This window comes from Acipenser ruthenus, chromosome 10 (assembly GCF_902713425.1).
Source record: "Acipenser ruthenus chromosome 10, fAciRut3.2 maternal haplotype, whole genome shotgun sequence".
Taxonomy (NCBI): domain Eukaryota; kingdom Metazoa; phylum Chordata; class Actinopteri; order Acipenseriformes; family Acipenseridae; genus Acipenser; species Acipenser ruthenus.
In genome coordinates, this window is record NC_081198.1 from 33,361,466 (window position 1) to 33,378,582 (window position 17,117).

The 17,117-nt window shown below is 40.6% G+C and overlaps 1 protein-coding gene across 3 annotated transcripts in view; it reads left to right on the forward strand.

Annotated features, from left to right (window-relative positions):
- Positions 1–17,117, forward strand: part of LOC117405963 (tensin-1-like) — a 298,134-nt gene that overhangs the window by 83,601 nt on the left and 197,416 nt on the right. The window lies entirely within an intron of this gene.

The window sequence follows — 17,117 nt, forward strand, 5'->3', positions numbered from 1 at the left end:
CTCTGTGCCCCTGAATTTAAGAGGTCATATGTTGGAACATGTAGACATGGGGAAAAAAATCATTTTGTTAATGAGCCGAGTTGCTTCTTGCCATTTTACTAGGACAAACACTCAAGCTTTGGCTCTGCTTCTTACTAACAAATTCCAGTGACTCTCATGGTTAAGGCTGTATTGTTTGCACGGTTATCACAGATTTTACGATTTCCGTGTACCCATTGCCATGTAATATGTAGTTCCCAGTGAAAATTCATATTTCTGAAAAGAATAGTGTAAATGTGTACTTTATTGATTCACTACTTGTTAGTGTACACTGCATTTTGGAACCTGGCAGACGGTTTATTGTGCTTCCAGTAAATGATTGAACACACTGCATAGAGCTGCATGATTTGTTTAAACGATCATTCTGGCCAGTACAAGAAGGGGGCATTTCACATGTGTGGTTTTTTTTTTTTTTTTTTTAATTTAGTCGTTGCCAATCAGTTTTTTTTTTTTTTATTATTTTCTCCCCAATTTGAAATGCCCAATTATTTTTAGGCTCAGCTCACCGCTACCACCCATGTGCTGACTCGGGAGGGGCGAAGATGAACACACGCTGTCCTCCGAAGCGTGTGTCGTCAGCCGCCCGCTTCTTTACACTCTGCAGACTCACCGTGCAGCTGCCTCAGAGCTACAGCGTCGGAGGACAACGCAGCTCTGGGCAGCTTACAGGCAAGCCCGCAGGCGTCCGGCCAGACTACAGGGGTCGCTGGAGCGCGGTGAGCCGAGGACACCCTGGCCGACCTAACCCTCCCTCCCCCCGGATGACGCTCGGCCAATTGAGCGCCGCCCCCTCGGAGCTCCCGTCCACGGTCGGCTGTGGAATAGCCTGGACTCGAACCGGCGACGTCTAGGCTATAGAGCGCATCCTGCACGCTAGCGAGTGCTTTTACTGGATGCGCCACTCGGGAGCCCCTTTTGTTTTTTTTTTACATATATTTATGTTTTTTTAATTTTTATAATTCACTGATGGCGAAAATGCTGCAGAATGTCTATAATTTAAATTAACTGTTTGTCAGGCAGGCATTTAAATAGTTAAGAACATTTGTTGTATAATACCTCTAGAGAAAATGATCAATTCTGAATATGACAATGCTAGTTAAGAAATATTCTGTTTAATCATGAAATATCTTGAAAATACCTAGTTTCAGACAGTGAAATGCTGTGAAATGAACCATTTGTTACCGTGAAACAATACAACCCTACTCATGGTTAATAATGATTTAAGCAGAAACAGCAATAAAGAATAATAGAGAACACACAAATGGCCTCATTTACAAAAAGGCATAAACGTTTCAAATTCATAACTCATTAATTTTCTGTAGCTCTTCGGATCCTACCCATACAGCATCTGTATGCAAGTAATGCCTCCATGATGCCAGATAGATTTCAGCCCAGCTAAATAGGTTTAAATATTGGTTAAAGCCTAGTTTCCAAACAAAATAATTATCGCTCACTTTAAGGTGCACACTATGATTATCGCCCTTTAGTAAAAATATGATGTGAATAAAGATCATTTCATTATTCAGAGCGGGGTGTCTGATTTAAATAATTTACCATGCATTACCATACAAATCACATATTCATTCTGATTACCATAGTGTGGCACAATAAAATCAGTGTGCACCATAATATGCCCACTATTACGAGTGATAATGAATAAAATTGCAATAGTAAATATACGGAAATCATGGATGTGCACACTAATTGCAATTATGGTGCACCATAATGTTTAGTGCCCTTTCGTAAAGGATGCCCAATGTTCACATTACAGTTACATTTAGTGCCCTTTTGCAAAAGAGGCCCATAGTAGGCTATTGAACAAAAAAAACAATATTAGGAGTATAAAGTACAGTATCAGCAAGCACTGTTGGAAATTCCAGCAATATAGAAGCATACTCAAGAACTCACTAGCTTACATGTTCATTCATATTTAGGTAGAAGTAGCACTGAGTAGTAGTCGATAGTAATTTAGTTGTATTTTTTAAGCATTGCCTTGAGCAGCGTTTATACTGTTCGTTTGTGTCAGTACACCACTGTTTCAACTGCTAATATCTAATAAACATACAGCTTGGTGGTCTCGATTGTGAACCAATCACACAATTTAGCACAATTGTCAGTCTTTGTTTGAGAGAGGCCCAGGACTTAACGACAGGAGGTCAGCTCAGGACTCAGGGGCGCTTGTAGAATGTGAAAGGTGTCTGCCGGAACAGTGCCTGACCTTAGCTAGTGACATGGTCTCTGAACTATCAACACAAAAACATTTAGAATTGGAACTAAAACCGGTATCCAATATAACGGGAGGGCTTATAGATTCACATATTAAGGAATTCATAATGGGATTCCAAAGATCCATGCACAGTACACTGGTTCCTGGCAAGGGATTGAAGTCCACGGATACCAGCACAAGCCCTGTTTAGCAGACACCATTTGAAGTCCTGACACTATGAACTGTGGTTTGCCACCATTTACTGAAAGTTGATTAAGCTGGGAGTGTGTAGATCATAAAGCAGTATGTGTTTCTGTGCTGCATGACCACAGAAGTCTAGTTTATTAGTGAGGGAAGACTGTTAAAAGACTTGGCTGTAAAGTGAGAGTGGTGTGTATCAGAAGCAGCTGGGTCACTTTATTTTTTTGAGAGAGAGCATTACCTAATTTGATTTACAGTCATGTGTAGCCTATAGGAAGTAACATAGTAAAAGACAAAAGCTAGTGCTCTTCCCCCTATATTATCCTCTAGTCACACTTGTGTCTATGTTCCTGAATCGTTCAACTTCACTTCAGCTTAAACTGTGTTCTTATGCACCCCACTTTGGAATCTCATGTAAATATGTTCCACCCACTTTTTACAATTTTCCTTCTAAAGGTTTACCACAGTAAATTGATACAGTCATTTTGCAGTTTTATTAAACTTTTTTCCATAGTTATACTACATACAGTACCATAGTTTTTACATTTTCTTTACCATACCTCTCTGGGCTTTACAATGCTTACTTATGCTCTACTATCATGCTTTCATGCTTTATTACACTTTACTATGTTTTTACTATGGGGAATCTTTATAAGGGTTATCAAGCCTAACATCAGATAGATTTAGGCAGAGAGCAATTATTTCACCAGGATATCTTTTTATGGAGTGTCCTCACTGGGAAATATCTGACAGGGTAAAGTAAAAATGAGTTATGGAGCACTTACCAGATTATAGAGCAACAGAGACATGATCTATAGCCTTGTGATTTTTATTCTTCCATAAAAGTAGATTTTGGTTTGTTTATAAACTCAGTGCTTTTATGTTGTTCCAAACTTCATAAAACTCATTAATGGTGCCAGAAACACATTTTCCCATGGATTTTTAACATAAACTAAATTGTTTTCAGTAGGGTACAGTGAACCTGATCTTTTAGCAGATTTTAATCTATATAAATTGTTTTTGTTTTTACCTCCTATCATGCTGTAATTTGGCTTTCGTCAACACCAACTTGAGGGCCTCCATGTGTCATGCAGCCAAGATGTATTATGCAAGAGATGACGTTATTCAGTTTGTATTAATATCACTTACACAGAAACCTGAATTGTCCTAAAATCAGCAAAGAGAACACACATGGAATACAGATCGAGTCACAGAGCTCAAAACTAGGAGTTGAGATGAGTCACATGCTAGTTACTAGAAGTTGAATTGAGTCACACAGCTACTAAGTAGGAGCTGAGATAGTTCTGAGTTTACTACATTCAGATGTATGAAATTATCTGACAAGTCCAAGTACTGTATAAATACACAAGCTGATTGTTATGACATGTTTGCACCAGCATGAGTTCCAGCTTGTAGACACCATGCAGTGTTTCACATGTGTGTCTTGGCAACTGAAATGCAGATACCTCATATTGTCAGATAACCCAACATATCTCCACATTCCCTGTCTGACAAGAAGGCTGTGTGTAGCCTGGTGTTCAAAGCTGAAGAGGACATGGAGGAAAGCTGATTTAGGGCTTTAAAATGAGGCAAGGAGATAGTGTGTCTAGTGGTTTAAGATGAGGACTGGAAGGCAATGTAGGCTAGCATTGAACATTGGGAGACTCAAAGGCAATGTAGGCTAGCATTGATTGTTGGGAGACTCAAAGGCAATGTAGGAGAGCATTGGAAGTTGAGAGACTGGGAAGCAATGTAGCTTAGCAGTTACTATTCAGGAAACAGAGACAGTTTGCTGTATTCAGTGTAATTTCGAATTACTTGTTCATCAGTTTAGACAACGATATATGGTGTGGCACTGATACTGGGTTGGATTGAGGTTAACTTGACCTTGTTGTGCTATTCTAAGAAAGAGTACAAGCTGGACATCTCAGGTAGGCTTACCTGAGGTGATGATAAGATGTTTAAGTGATAGGGCTTTTGATAGTAGTATTAAGTTTGAAGAGAAGAAATAATTATTTGAAAGCCTGGTGTGTGGGGTCACATTCCTACACTTAGGGCAAGGCAATGGAGCAATTAATTAATTAATAAAAATACATATTGTTCAATAGTGAATTGTAGCATGATGGATAAGTCCCTTGTAGAGAAAATTACACTTAATCTCAAACTTTTTAGATCTAGGTTAACCCTTTCAATTATCAGGTAATCAAAAAACAAGATCGATATATTCTGATTTAGCAGGATAGACAGGCCACACAAAAGCCTGTAGGACATCATTTAACAGCCATCTGTCTGTTGTCTAAATAAGTACCGGTAATCCCAGTGCTTCTGACTGTTTACAAAGATGCCAGTTTCATAATTCTTCAACAATACAGGTAAAAAAAGATCCCTCTTAGCAAACAAACAAAGTCGCCCTTGATGTCTCTTTTCTGAGCTGCCCTTGAGGGATTACAAAGTACATAACACTGATGAATCTTCGAAAGAGTAGGAAGTAGCCTCCAGGTGCAATCAGGGCAGGCCTGAGCGCTGTCTCATACAGGAAAACATTTTTAAATCAACCCTCAATACCTGGAGCTTAAAACATTCTGAAGAGAGTGAAAGAGTAACGCAGAAGTCAGAGTGAGGGCAGGTTGTGTCTTTGAGTAACTCAGCTAGGCTACAGTGTAAAACATAGGGGATTTGCAAAGCTCAGTGGTTAGTTCTGGGGTTAAGTGAAATGTTAAAGAAATAGTTTTTGATTTCTGTTTAAGTTTAGTGTGTAAAGGAGTTTCCCAATGTGAGACTGATATCGGGGGGGAGTACAGGTCAACTTGACCTCTTTGTGCTCCTCTACCAAAGAATCTAAGAACAATCTGAACCTTCAGGAACATGCACAACTTGGGTTACCCTGAGGTGAGAACTAAAAGGTTTTGATTAGAGAGCTTTTGAATAAGAATTAGTTGGATGCCTAAGGGAAACTTCTAGAATTATGAGTGTGTAAGAGCACTGGGGAGCAGAATGGAAGGTAGCAGGTTGAATAGCTCAGTGGTTAGTCACCCAATCGGTTTATTATCAACCATTGAATGGACGTTATCAGTATTTATCAGTCCGATTTTAATGAGGCAGTAGGTACCTACTGAGCCTACCAGCAGGTTTAGCAGGTCATTATCAGCCATTGGTTGTAACCTGATCTCACAGCCTCATTAATATCGGACTGATAAATACTGGTAACCTCCATTCAGTGGTTGATAATATAGCGATCGGGTGGGTTAGTACTGGAGGAAATTAATTTATTTGAGAAAGCACAGTGGTTGGTGCACTGGCCTGCAGTGTGGAAATTCCTGGATAGACTGAGTCCTTGGCTGCATTGTGAAAGGAAGTGGATTTAAGTCGTTCAGCACGAGGCTACAATGTGGATAAAAGAATGCTGCCTGCTCGCCTGTAAAAAGACTGTGTTGTCTTGGAATGTACGATGTTTGCTGGACTCTCACGCTATGCAAGGGATTTCCATGCCCTGCCAGAGTGGCTAATCCAATGTCCAGGAGATTCCCTGCAGTTGCTAAGGGGTACAGAGGGTAGAGGTATACCGGGAACCCTGATCCCGCGCCAGCCCGGCACGCAGGGGAAGAAAAATAATTTCAAAGCCTCTTAACCCACAGGAGCCTTTACACATTCTCTCGCTCTTAATCCAGTGGCATTTCCCTCCCCCAGTTTAGCAGAAGGGCATTACACATCATTACTACTAGAACAGGACAAGGAAGAGTTCCATTATCAACCTTACCTTTGAAAACTCAATCAGAAGGTTATTCAGAGGTCAGAGGTTATTTCAGGAAATGTCTTTGACTGCTTTTTTACTATCCCTTATAGAAACGGCTGGCCCTCTGACATCGATATGATAATGTGAGGGTAGCATTGTAAAACTAATGGTATTAGCTATCAGAAACTGGGAACTGGCAGTGATTTGTTACTGCAGTGGTATTTTTATCAAAGGTTTACTTTCAGGTAGTCTTGAATTACCTTGATCATTGTTATGCCTTCTTTCTTTAACTAACCAGCTAACCAGATGCTTCCCCCAATGACTGACATGGTTTGCAGTCCATGACTTGTTTTGACCCTCAGTACAATGCTAAGGTGAAATGACCCAGGAAGTGAAACAGTACCAGTCTACCTGAAAGTAAAGCCTTCCAACAAAGAGATTGTATTAACATAGTATGGTATCAATAATTTCTCAAAATGAGTTACATAACATATGTATCTTTCAAAAGTGCACATGTGAATCCTACATAAGGAATGGAGGAATGGAAGGGCACAACAGGAAAGATTATTATTATTATTATTATTATTATTATTATTATTATTATTATTATTATTCTCATTATCATTATCATTATCATTATCATTATCATTATCATTATTATTATTATTATTATTATTTATTTCTTAGCAGATGCCCTTATCCAGGGCGACTTACAATCGTAAGCAAATACATTTCACAGTACAAGTAATAATACAATTAAGAGCAAGATAAATACAATGACTTTGGTTCAAGCAAGTACAAGTGTGACAAAATACAATTCAATAATACAGCAGATAAGTGTCAGTGATAGTTACATCAAGATATGATTAAATACAAAATACTACAGATTAAACACTTGGCAGATTACAGTACTCTGAAGTACAGGATTAAATGCAGTAAAATAGGGGGCAGATAAGAGTAAGTAAAGTGCATTTAAGGAAGAGTGATAAGTGTCCCAGGGGAAAAACAGAGGAGTTCTACAGGTGCTGTCTGAAGAGATGAGTCTTAAGGAGAGCCGGAATGTGGTCAGGGACTGGGCAGTCCTGACATCTGTGGGAAGGTCATTCCACCACTGCGGAGCGAGGGTGGAGAAGCAGCGGGCTCTGGAGGCAGGGGAGCGTAGAGGAGGTAGAGCCAGTCTTCTAGTGCAGGCGGAGCGGAGAGGAGAGGTCGAGTGGGGGTGTAGGGAGAGATGAGGGTCTGGAGTTAGCTGGGTGCAGTCTGGTCAAGGCATCTGTAGGCTAGTACAAGAGTCTTGAACTGGATGCGAGCGGTGATCGGAAGCCAGTGGAGTGAGCGGAGTAGTGGAGTTGCATGGGAGAAGCGAGGCAGAGAGAACACCAGGTGGGCAGCGGAGTTCTGGATGAGCTGGAGCGGACTGGTGGCGGACGCAGGGAGGCCAGCCAGGAGGGAGTTGCAGTAGTCTAGGCGGGAGAGTACCAAGGCCTGGACAAGGAGCTGGGTGGCGTAGTTGGTGAGGAAGGGTCGGATTCTTCGGATGTTGCTCAGGAAGAATCGGCAAGTGCGTGCCAGAGTGGAGATGTGCTGGGAGTAAGAGAGGCAGGGGTCCAGGGTGACTCTGAGGTTCTTAGCGGAGGAAGAGGGAGAGAGTGTGGTAGATTCCTGAGGAACAGAGATAGAGAGATCAGTGGAGGGGGGGAGGAGGAGGAGGGAAAGAAAAGGAGGTCAGATTTAGAGAGGTTGAGTTTGAGGTGATGCGAGTGGATCCAAGAGGAAATAGCAGACAGACAGGTAGAGATACGGGAGGGGATGGTGGAGTCAGAGGTGGGGAAGGAGAGGAAAATCTGAGCATCATCAGCATAGAAATGGTATGAGAAACCATAGGATGCGATGAGGGGGCCCAGGGAGCGGGTGTAGAGAGAGAACAGGAGAGGACCCAAGACTGACCCTTGGGGGACTCCTGTTGAGAGAGGGCGAGGTGTGGAGGTTGCTCCACGCCAGGTCACCTGGTAAGTGCGGTTGGAGAGGTAGGAGGAGAACCAGGCCAGAGCAGTGCCAGAGATCCCCAGGTCAGCAAGAGATGATAGTAGAATAGAGTGATCAACAGTGTCAAAGGCAGCAGAGAGGTCGAGGAGAATTAGGACAGAGGAGAGAGAGGCAGCTTGGGCAGACTTTAGTGAGTTGGTGACAGACAGGAGGGCGGTTTCAGTGGAGTGAGCAGAGCGGAAGCCAGATTGGAGAGGGTCGAGCAGAGAGTGGTTGGACAGGAAAGCAGAGAGCTGGCAGTGTACAGTCCGCTCGAGGGTTTTGGAGAGGAAGGGTAGGAGGGAGACAGGACGGTAGCTCTGGAGGGAGGTGGGGTCGAGGGTAGGTTTTTTGAGGAGGGGAGTGATGTATGGAATTGTTTCATAGTCTATAACTACTTTAAAGCTAAATAAACAGCCTTGAGAAAATGGGTTGGAATCCCAAAAGATGAATCGTCTGTGTATTCAGTAGGTATTTACTGTACCTGTGTAAAAATGTTTCCCTGAAGCTGTTTTGGGCAATGCAGGAACTGTAACAACACCAAACAGCCCTGTGCTTTAGAGATTAAAAGGGAACAGATTATATCAGATAGGTTCACTGTCTGCCTGTTTTTTTTTTTTTTTCTTTTTGAAATGATATTCAATGAATCCAATTATTTTTATATAGCGCCTTTCATGGCAGAGGCATCTCAAAGCACTTCACAATTAAGAATAATAATAATACAAGGGGCAGTAAAACAAGACGAACAATAAAATAAATAAAAGTAAAATAGAACAGAAAGTAAAAACATAAAATATAATCACACTCCAAAGACTTTAAAAAGAGAACAAATGGGCCTTCAGCCAAGATCCCTCATTCCAAAAATCAATAAAACTCAATATTCAGTGGCAATACATTGGAACTTCAATGGAAATGAAATGACTGTGTACTAAAATGGTAGCACAAGGACAGCTGCAATAGTATATAAGAAAATAAGAACATTTATGATCAAGAGGAGGCCCTTGCCCTGATCCAAGCAGCTGGTTGATATAAAGACATTGTCAAGTCTTAAAGGATCCCATTGATTCAGCATCAATAGCACGGTAACCCATTTCAAGTAAAGAACTGTCTCCTACTCTCTGTCCTCAGTCTGTCTCCACACAATTTCCAACTGTGTCCTCTGGTTCTGGTCCTTGTTTCTGCCACAGTAATCTCCACAACTTAGTCCATATTAACAGATTTTGTTTTTCAGTAAATGGATAAATAAACACATGTTTTTTCCAATTCCAATGTACCATAGTCTACCATGAATACAGTGTTGTGTGATGCACTGCTGTTGAAGATTCTGTCCCATCAGTTCAAAGCTCTATAACCAGGAATGCAGACTGGCTTGTGGTGTGCAGGGTCACCTGATTGCACTCAGCTTCCACTCGGACTTTACAGGGATTACTTATGCTTTCATTATACTTTAAATGCTTTACTTTGCTTTTATTATGGTAAACTTGTAGGGTGTTTTATTTATTTTTGTGAATCAGTGCTAATTAGTCCACCAGAGTAACACCTCTACCCCTCCTGTAAACCAGTATCATTAACAGATTTTGTTGCATCCATTTCAGCACTGAAACTAGAGCAAGTCCTGCTTTAGGTCATTCAACACTTTTGTGCAGTGCCAGTGACATTGTGTTTTTGTTTATTCTCATTTTTCATGTACAGAATGCTGGATGTTTCAGTATACTGATTACCATTGTTGTGACAGACCCTCCTTGTTGTCTTTTGTGGATGGAGTGGAATCTGAGTTATTTCTGAATTTAAATGAAATTCTTTGCATTCTGGCAACCTCCTAACATCACCCACTTATTTGGCTGCGAGACTCAGAATTCAGGCTAGATCCATTTGGTTTCGCCTAATCCTGCTGCTGTTTTTGAAGACTGCCATCCCAGTAGTCTGACACCAGAAGTATATGGTTTTCGGAGTGGAAATGAATGTATTTTAGTAGCTGAGTGATAGGGTTCAGTCCAGAAGGTACGTTTGTGTAGCTAGGCTGTAAGAGTATTGGGCTGTTTCGCAAAAGGTGTTCTGGCTTACCCTACAATTCAAATTCTTTATTTCTTCAGGTTTGGAGTTTTCTTCCAGGACTCTTGGTCCAGATTGTTCTGTCTGCTGAATGCTACTCTACCTGCTCCTAGTTCATTCTTTAATCAGAAAGGCCATAATTCCCAATACTTTTGTTTTTAAAACCACTTTCAATTAGACTTGGTAATTTATCCTTCGGAAAATCAGAATCGATTGGTATATGGAAGTGCCAATACATCTGTATGTCACAGGCATCTATATAATCACTTTATACAACGTTTTGCATTTACTGCAGTGACAAGGAAATGTACAGTCTGTTTACTGGTAAACTTTTTAGGGATTGACACCCTTGGGACTGACAGCAGTATCTGATAGTTGGAATTCTGAATATTGCTGAGCCTCTTCAAAGACTCATGGCAAATGGATTCCATTGAAGAAGTTTTGTAGTTACGTCGGTACCAGACTCCCCCGGGTGACTCTGTAAAGGACTTTTTGATCTGGGCACATCTGTATGCAATTTGTAATCCACTCTTTATTTCCTGACACAGGCTTTATCTCACTCCTCACAGAGAGGGGCTGTTTATTATGCTGGTCTCCCTAGAGAGACTGGGGTCAGGTGCAGATAGATGACACGTGAATTACAAACATAGAGCATATGTGATACCAAATGCTTTACAGTGAGGGACGGTGCTCTGAGTTTTTAAATGGAATACTGTTACAGTATCTTTACAATGCACTACCATCACGTTTTGATGTAATAAACTAAAGCTGTTGCTGTTACAACACAGACAAGATTGCAGGTAAGGAATTTGCCCATTAAAACCATCAAAGTGTGGTTAGTTCAAGTGTTTCAAGGCATGCTTTTCTCATGCTACCATGGGTTTGTGTAACATAACCTGTGTACATTAGCTTGCATGGTATAGTGTAAAGACAACTTGTATATATTCTGTTATAATTCTGTGATGTTGAAAGTGGCATGTGGTTAGTAGCCTGATACATTCAGGTTTTGATATAGGGCTGCTTCTGGTGTTTCAATCCTAACACCAACCACTGAAGAACACTCCATGGGCTAAGGTGCACACAGAGCATGTTTAGTGGCCAATTGAAAAGAGTGAGGGAATCCCAGCGTTATGCTGGCCAAGTCAATCGCAGACTATAAATCCCATCGAGCCATCAGAAATCCAGACCCGGGAAACAACATACTCCACTCTCATTCACAGGATGCCTGATCAGGTCAAGGTTTTACATAGGTCTAAAGGACCAGTGATAGTGCCTTTGTTGCTCAATATTAAGCAGGCTAATTATGTATATCTCAACTGGGTATCTACTGCTTCAATGTCTCTTAATGAACAGTCTTCGAGAAAAGCTCCTAATAAGTAGCTACAGCCTGTTACTCTATGTGTAAGTAATTGGTAACATGTGCAATGTGCCATTAGTTTAGTTTTCCATGGTTTTGTGGTTTCATATTACTCTGGTAAAGTCCATAAACCCTGTCACATCACTCTGGATACACTTTTAGTGGACTAGGTATTAGAACTATAGTGGAGGTGGTTGTATGCATATGTGCAGGTCATACAGTGCCTTGCGAAAGTATTCGGCCCCCTTGAACTTTGCGAACTTTTAACACATTTCAGGCTTCAAACATAAAGATATGAAACTGTAATTTTTTGTGAAGAATCAACAACAAGTGGGACACAATCATGAAGTGGAACGAAATTTATTGGATATTTCAAACTTTTTTAACAAATAAAAAACTGAAAAATTGGGCGTGCAAAATTATTCAGCCCCTTTACTTTCAGTGCAGCAAACTCTCTCCAGAAGTTCAGTGAGGATCTCTGAATGATCCAATGTTGACCTAAATGACTAATGATGATAAATAGAATCCACCTGTGTGTAATCAAGTCTCCGTATAAATGCACCTGCACTGTGATAGTCTCAGAGGTCCGTTTAAAGCGCAGAGAGCATCATGAAGAACAAGGAACACACCAGGCAGGTCCGAGATACTGTTGTGGAGAAGTTTAAAGCCGGATTTGGATACAAAAAGATTTCCCAAGCTTTAAACATCCCAAGGAGCACTGTGCAAGCAATAATATTGAAATGGAAGGAGTATCAGACCACTGCAAATCTACCAAGACCTGGCCGTGCCTCTAAACTTTCAGCTCATACAAGGAGAAGACTGATCAGAGATGCAGCCAAGAGGCCCATGATCACTCTGGATGAACTGCAGAGATCTACAGCTGAGGTGGGAGACTCTGTCCATAGGACAACAATCAGTCGTATACTGCACAAATCTGGCCTTTATGGAAGAGTGGCAAGAAGAAAGCCATTTCTTAAAGATATCCATAAAAAGTGTCGTTTACAGTTTGCCACAAGCCACCTGGGAGACACACCAAACATGTGGAAGAAGGTGCTCTGGTCAGATGAAACCAAAATCGAACTTTTTGGCAACAATGCAAAACGTTATGTTTGGCGTAAAAGCAACACAGCTCATCACCCTGAACACACCATCCCCACTGTCAAACATGGTGGTGGCAGCATCATGGTTTGGGCCTGCTTTTCTTCAGCAGGGACAGGGAAGATGGTTAAAATTGATGGGAAGATGGATGGAGCCAAATACAGGACCATTCTGGAAGAAAACCTGATGGAGTCTGCAAAAGACCTGAGACTGGGACGGAGATTTGTCTTCCAACAAGACAATGATCCAAAACATAAAGCAAAATCTACAATGGAATGGTTCACAAATAAACATATCCAGGTGTTAGAATGGCCAAGTCAAAGTCCAGACCTGAATCCAATCGAGAATCTGTGGAAAGAACTGAAAACTGCTGTTCACAAATGCTCTCCATCCAACCTCACTGAGCTCGAGCTGTTTTGCAAGGAGGATTGGGCAAAAATTTCAGTCTCTCGATGTGCAAAACTGATAGAGACATACCCCAAGCGACTTACAGCTGTAATCGCAGCAAAAGGTGGCGCTACAAAGTATTAACTTAAGGGGGCTGAATAATTTTGCACGCCCAATTTTTCAGTTTTTTATTTGTTAAAAAAGTTTGAAATATCCAATAAATTTCGTTCCACTTCATGATTGTGTCCCACTTGTTGTTGATTCTTCACAAAAAATTACAGTTTCATATCTTTATGTTTGAAGCCTGAAATGTGGCAAAAGGTCGCAAAGTTCAAGGGGGCCGAATACTTTCGCAAGGCACTGTACTTCACAGATTTCTCCAGATATTTGGAAAACCACATCCAGTTGTCATGAAACTTGATATTAACATTATTTAACAGAAGTTACATTGATAATATCAGATTCTGTGGATATAGGGGAGTGTTTGTCTATTCGTACATACGTCCATCTGTATCTCACACTTACATGTTTGCGTATATCTGTAGGGCATCTTATACAATTGTTATCAGTAAGCAGACATTACCAATGATTGTGGTTCTATTGCTTGAGATATAAATGACACTGATATCAGTCTGCCTGTGTCAATTGGTGATTCTGAACGCACCCTAGTTGCCTCTCTGTTCTGTGATGAAGCCCCTGAGTGTACAGCTCAGAGCTTATCAAGCTGATCAAATATGTGGGGCTCTGTTTGGGGGCCTGCTTGGACCACAGAGATGCTCACATGATCCAGTTAATGGAAACCTTTGGAGGTGAGGGGGGTCAGAGGTGAGTGACCCTAGCTGTGCTGTGTTTTTGTTAGTTGGAAGCATGACCCATGTGAAAGAGAACACGTGCAAATAAGGTCTGGAAATATCCTTACCTTCCGAGCTGCAAAGAGACGCCAAGCAGGTAACGCAGGAAAAAATAGCTTTTTTCCTTAAGGTCTATTAAAGACAGATGTGCTTCTGTTGTAGACTAGAAAGGAAAAGCTGATCCCACTACTTTTACTGTAGTGCCATTGTAGTTCCAGGTCACTGCCAGGGGCCTAGTTTCTATACAGACAGCTAAACTTACCAGACAATGCAAAGCACATGCTGATCGGCATTAGAAAATGCCTGTGTATTCGATTATGTAGGCTTTTGTGACCTCATAGTAGCTGAAAATGTATGCACATTGAAATGAAGAAATAACTGTGGTTGTTAACCTTTTAGTAGACAAATATTTTGGCTATCTTTCGAAAGTCTTTCCTTTCATATCTTTTGCTATAGCAGTAAACCTTTTCTCGTGTGTTGGGAAGAGATCACTTCATTAGATGTTCTAGGTGGCCACTACATTTATTTATTTAGGAACAGCACCCAATAATGGAAGGCACTTTACAAAATGTTCTACAAAGTGTGCTACTATGGCCCATTAATACTAACAGAGCCATTGCGGTTGTCAACCTTTAGAAATAGTGAACAGTTCTTCCTGTATTGTCTTTCTTCACTGTTTTTTTTAATGAACACAGGTAAATTTAATGAATGGATGGATCAATGTATCAATGCTGGCACGCACATGTATTAAAGAACAGGCCAAGCATGTGTTCTGACCTGAAAGTGTTTGTTTTGGGGAATGTTTTACAAAAGCTTTCACACAAAGAATTTTCCTGATGACCTTATTGAACAAAAATGTTCTATAGAAGAAAAAAAAAACACAGAAAAGGATTGAACTGCATTTTAGTCTATAGCTAGAAAACCTGGTTTGCATTGAGCGAGGCTGTACTTCAGATGTTTTTTTATTTAACTGAATTGTTAACATTAAGCTTGTATTTTACTAGAGTCTCACTTTTGTCAATGCACTATAATCATTTTACATTTAATTTGGTTCATTCAGGCACACGGAGGCTGAAATTGTATTTTAAATGTTACAGAACCCTCAGCAGTTTTCACAAGAAACACGTAACTTTACCTTTGTTGTATCCAGTATTGTCCATATCAAAGTATCTTTTCCCCCATCATATTCCCAGTAGTATTGAGGTTTTTTTTATTCATGAATCATAGGTAAATTAACTAGGGAGTTACTTTTTTCAACTATTATTCGGAAACATTCGCCATGAGAAAAATATGTTTTCTTGTAAACATCATATGCTGTTGCTCTTTGAAATTAGTGGTGCATTGTGGGAACAGAAAACCAGCATTGTTGCACAAGGGAGCGTGATCTGGATACACAGCGATCCTTAGAAATTGTTTGTTCTCCTGGGGAATGCTCCCATTCCAAGTACATGTTGAGAAACGTATTGCCCTGGTATTTACAACCCATAATGTGTGATTCAAAATGGTAGAAAGAGTCTGCAATATGTTTCAAAATATAACGTTGGGTTACGGACAGCATGGGACACAGCAAAGGTAATGTACAGTACAGCGGGGGGGCCCCACATGGAATAGAAATACATTGTAGTATATTTCAAAGGACAAGTTAATATGTTGAGCACTGATTATAGTGCTACTGCCCACACTATCCCTTACTATGTTATATAGTAAGTTTAATAGGGCTGGGACGATAGTGGTTTTTTTTACTATCGATGCATCATTTTTTCAGAAGGATAAATCATCATCTCTTGTTGGATTAAGGTTTCATTGGAAGTAATGTGTGTTTTTTTTGCCGTCCATGAAGTAACAATTCCATTGCTTGTTCGGTCTTCGTTTTCTTTAACAAGTCTTCTGTGCTGCACTCACTGATTACAGCTAAACACATTGCGGACTGGTAAATAAAAATAATAAAGTAGAATACCGTTCTGTATAATCAAAATTATTATTATTATTATTTGTTTATTTAGCAGACACCTTTATCCAAGGTGACTTACAGAGACTAAGGTGTGTGAACTATGCATCAGCTGCAGAGTCACTTACAACTACGTCTCACCCGAAAGACGGAGGTTAAGTGACTTGCTCAGGGTCACACAATGAGTCAGTGGCTGAAGTGGGATTTGAACCAGGGACCTCCTGGTTACAAGCCCTTTTTTCTGTAACCACTGGACCACACAATTGTTTTCTGTTCCGTTAATGTGACTGCTCCCGGGGCTTTTAGGTATAATGTAATATATCTCCTTTATTTCTGCACTCCCGCGTTTCATGCTTTCATGCCCATATTTTTTACACGACTGGAGAAAATTACATTTTAAAACCAAAAACCGCCAAAATGACCGCCGCGGGGCTTCTAGCGTTAAGGCTACTCCTGTAGTCAATATGAAGGCCACCATCTACTGTCCCAAACGTACCAACCTCTGTTAGATTACCTCTAATAAATGCAGTAAAATACCAAACATCTTTTTTTTAAATCAAATCATTATAGAACCATTTGAAATTTAGAAAAAAAAACACCTAAAAGGAATTAGAAAGTAAAACCAACTAAAACAGTAACCTAGACTAGCTTGAATAACAGAAGACTAAAGTAATATCAAGAAATGTGGTTAAACTGTTCAGTAACGTGTTAACACTAAAACATCCATGATAATAGTTTGTTACAATAAATTGTATGTACAATACATTATTTTTTTTTGTGACCTAAACTAAATTTGCTGCTTCTAAAAGAGTTTTGTTCTCATATCTCACAAGGATCTATAGAAGAGTGGTTTAAACAATTAAATAAATAGTGTATTACTTGGAAGTGCTCTTGGAGCCAGTTGAAGTGGCATGCCAGGGGTCTGCTGCAAAACCACCTCGTGCCCTCTTGTAGTTGGCAGGAAAACCCATTTCCATTCTGTCTTTGTGGGATTGGCACTACCCCCTATAGAAGCCCCCCACACACACGGATACAGAGGGTCCTTCTCACCCCAAACTCCCTTGGCTCATTGCCCAGCTTCCTTTACATTGAGGAGACAGGGAAAGATTTGGTTGCAGGGAACAAATGGACACAGAAACTCTCTTCTGCGCTATTTTATTAAAAGGGGTCTCAACCTCTCCCTGTGTGGCGCTTTTCATTAGCTAAATTACAAAAGGCAG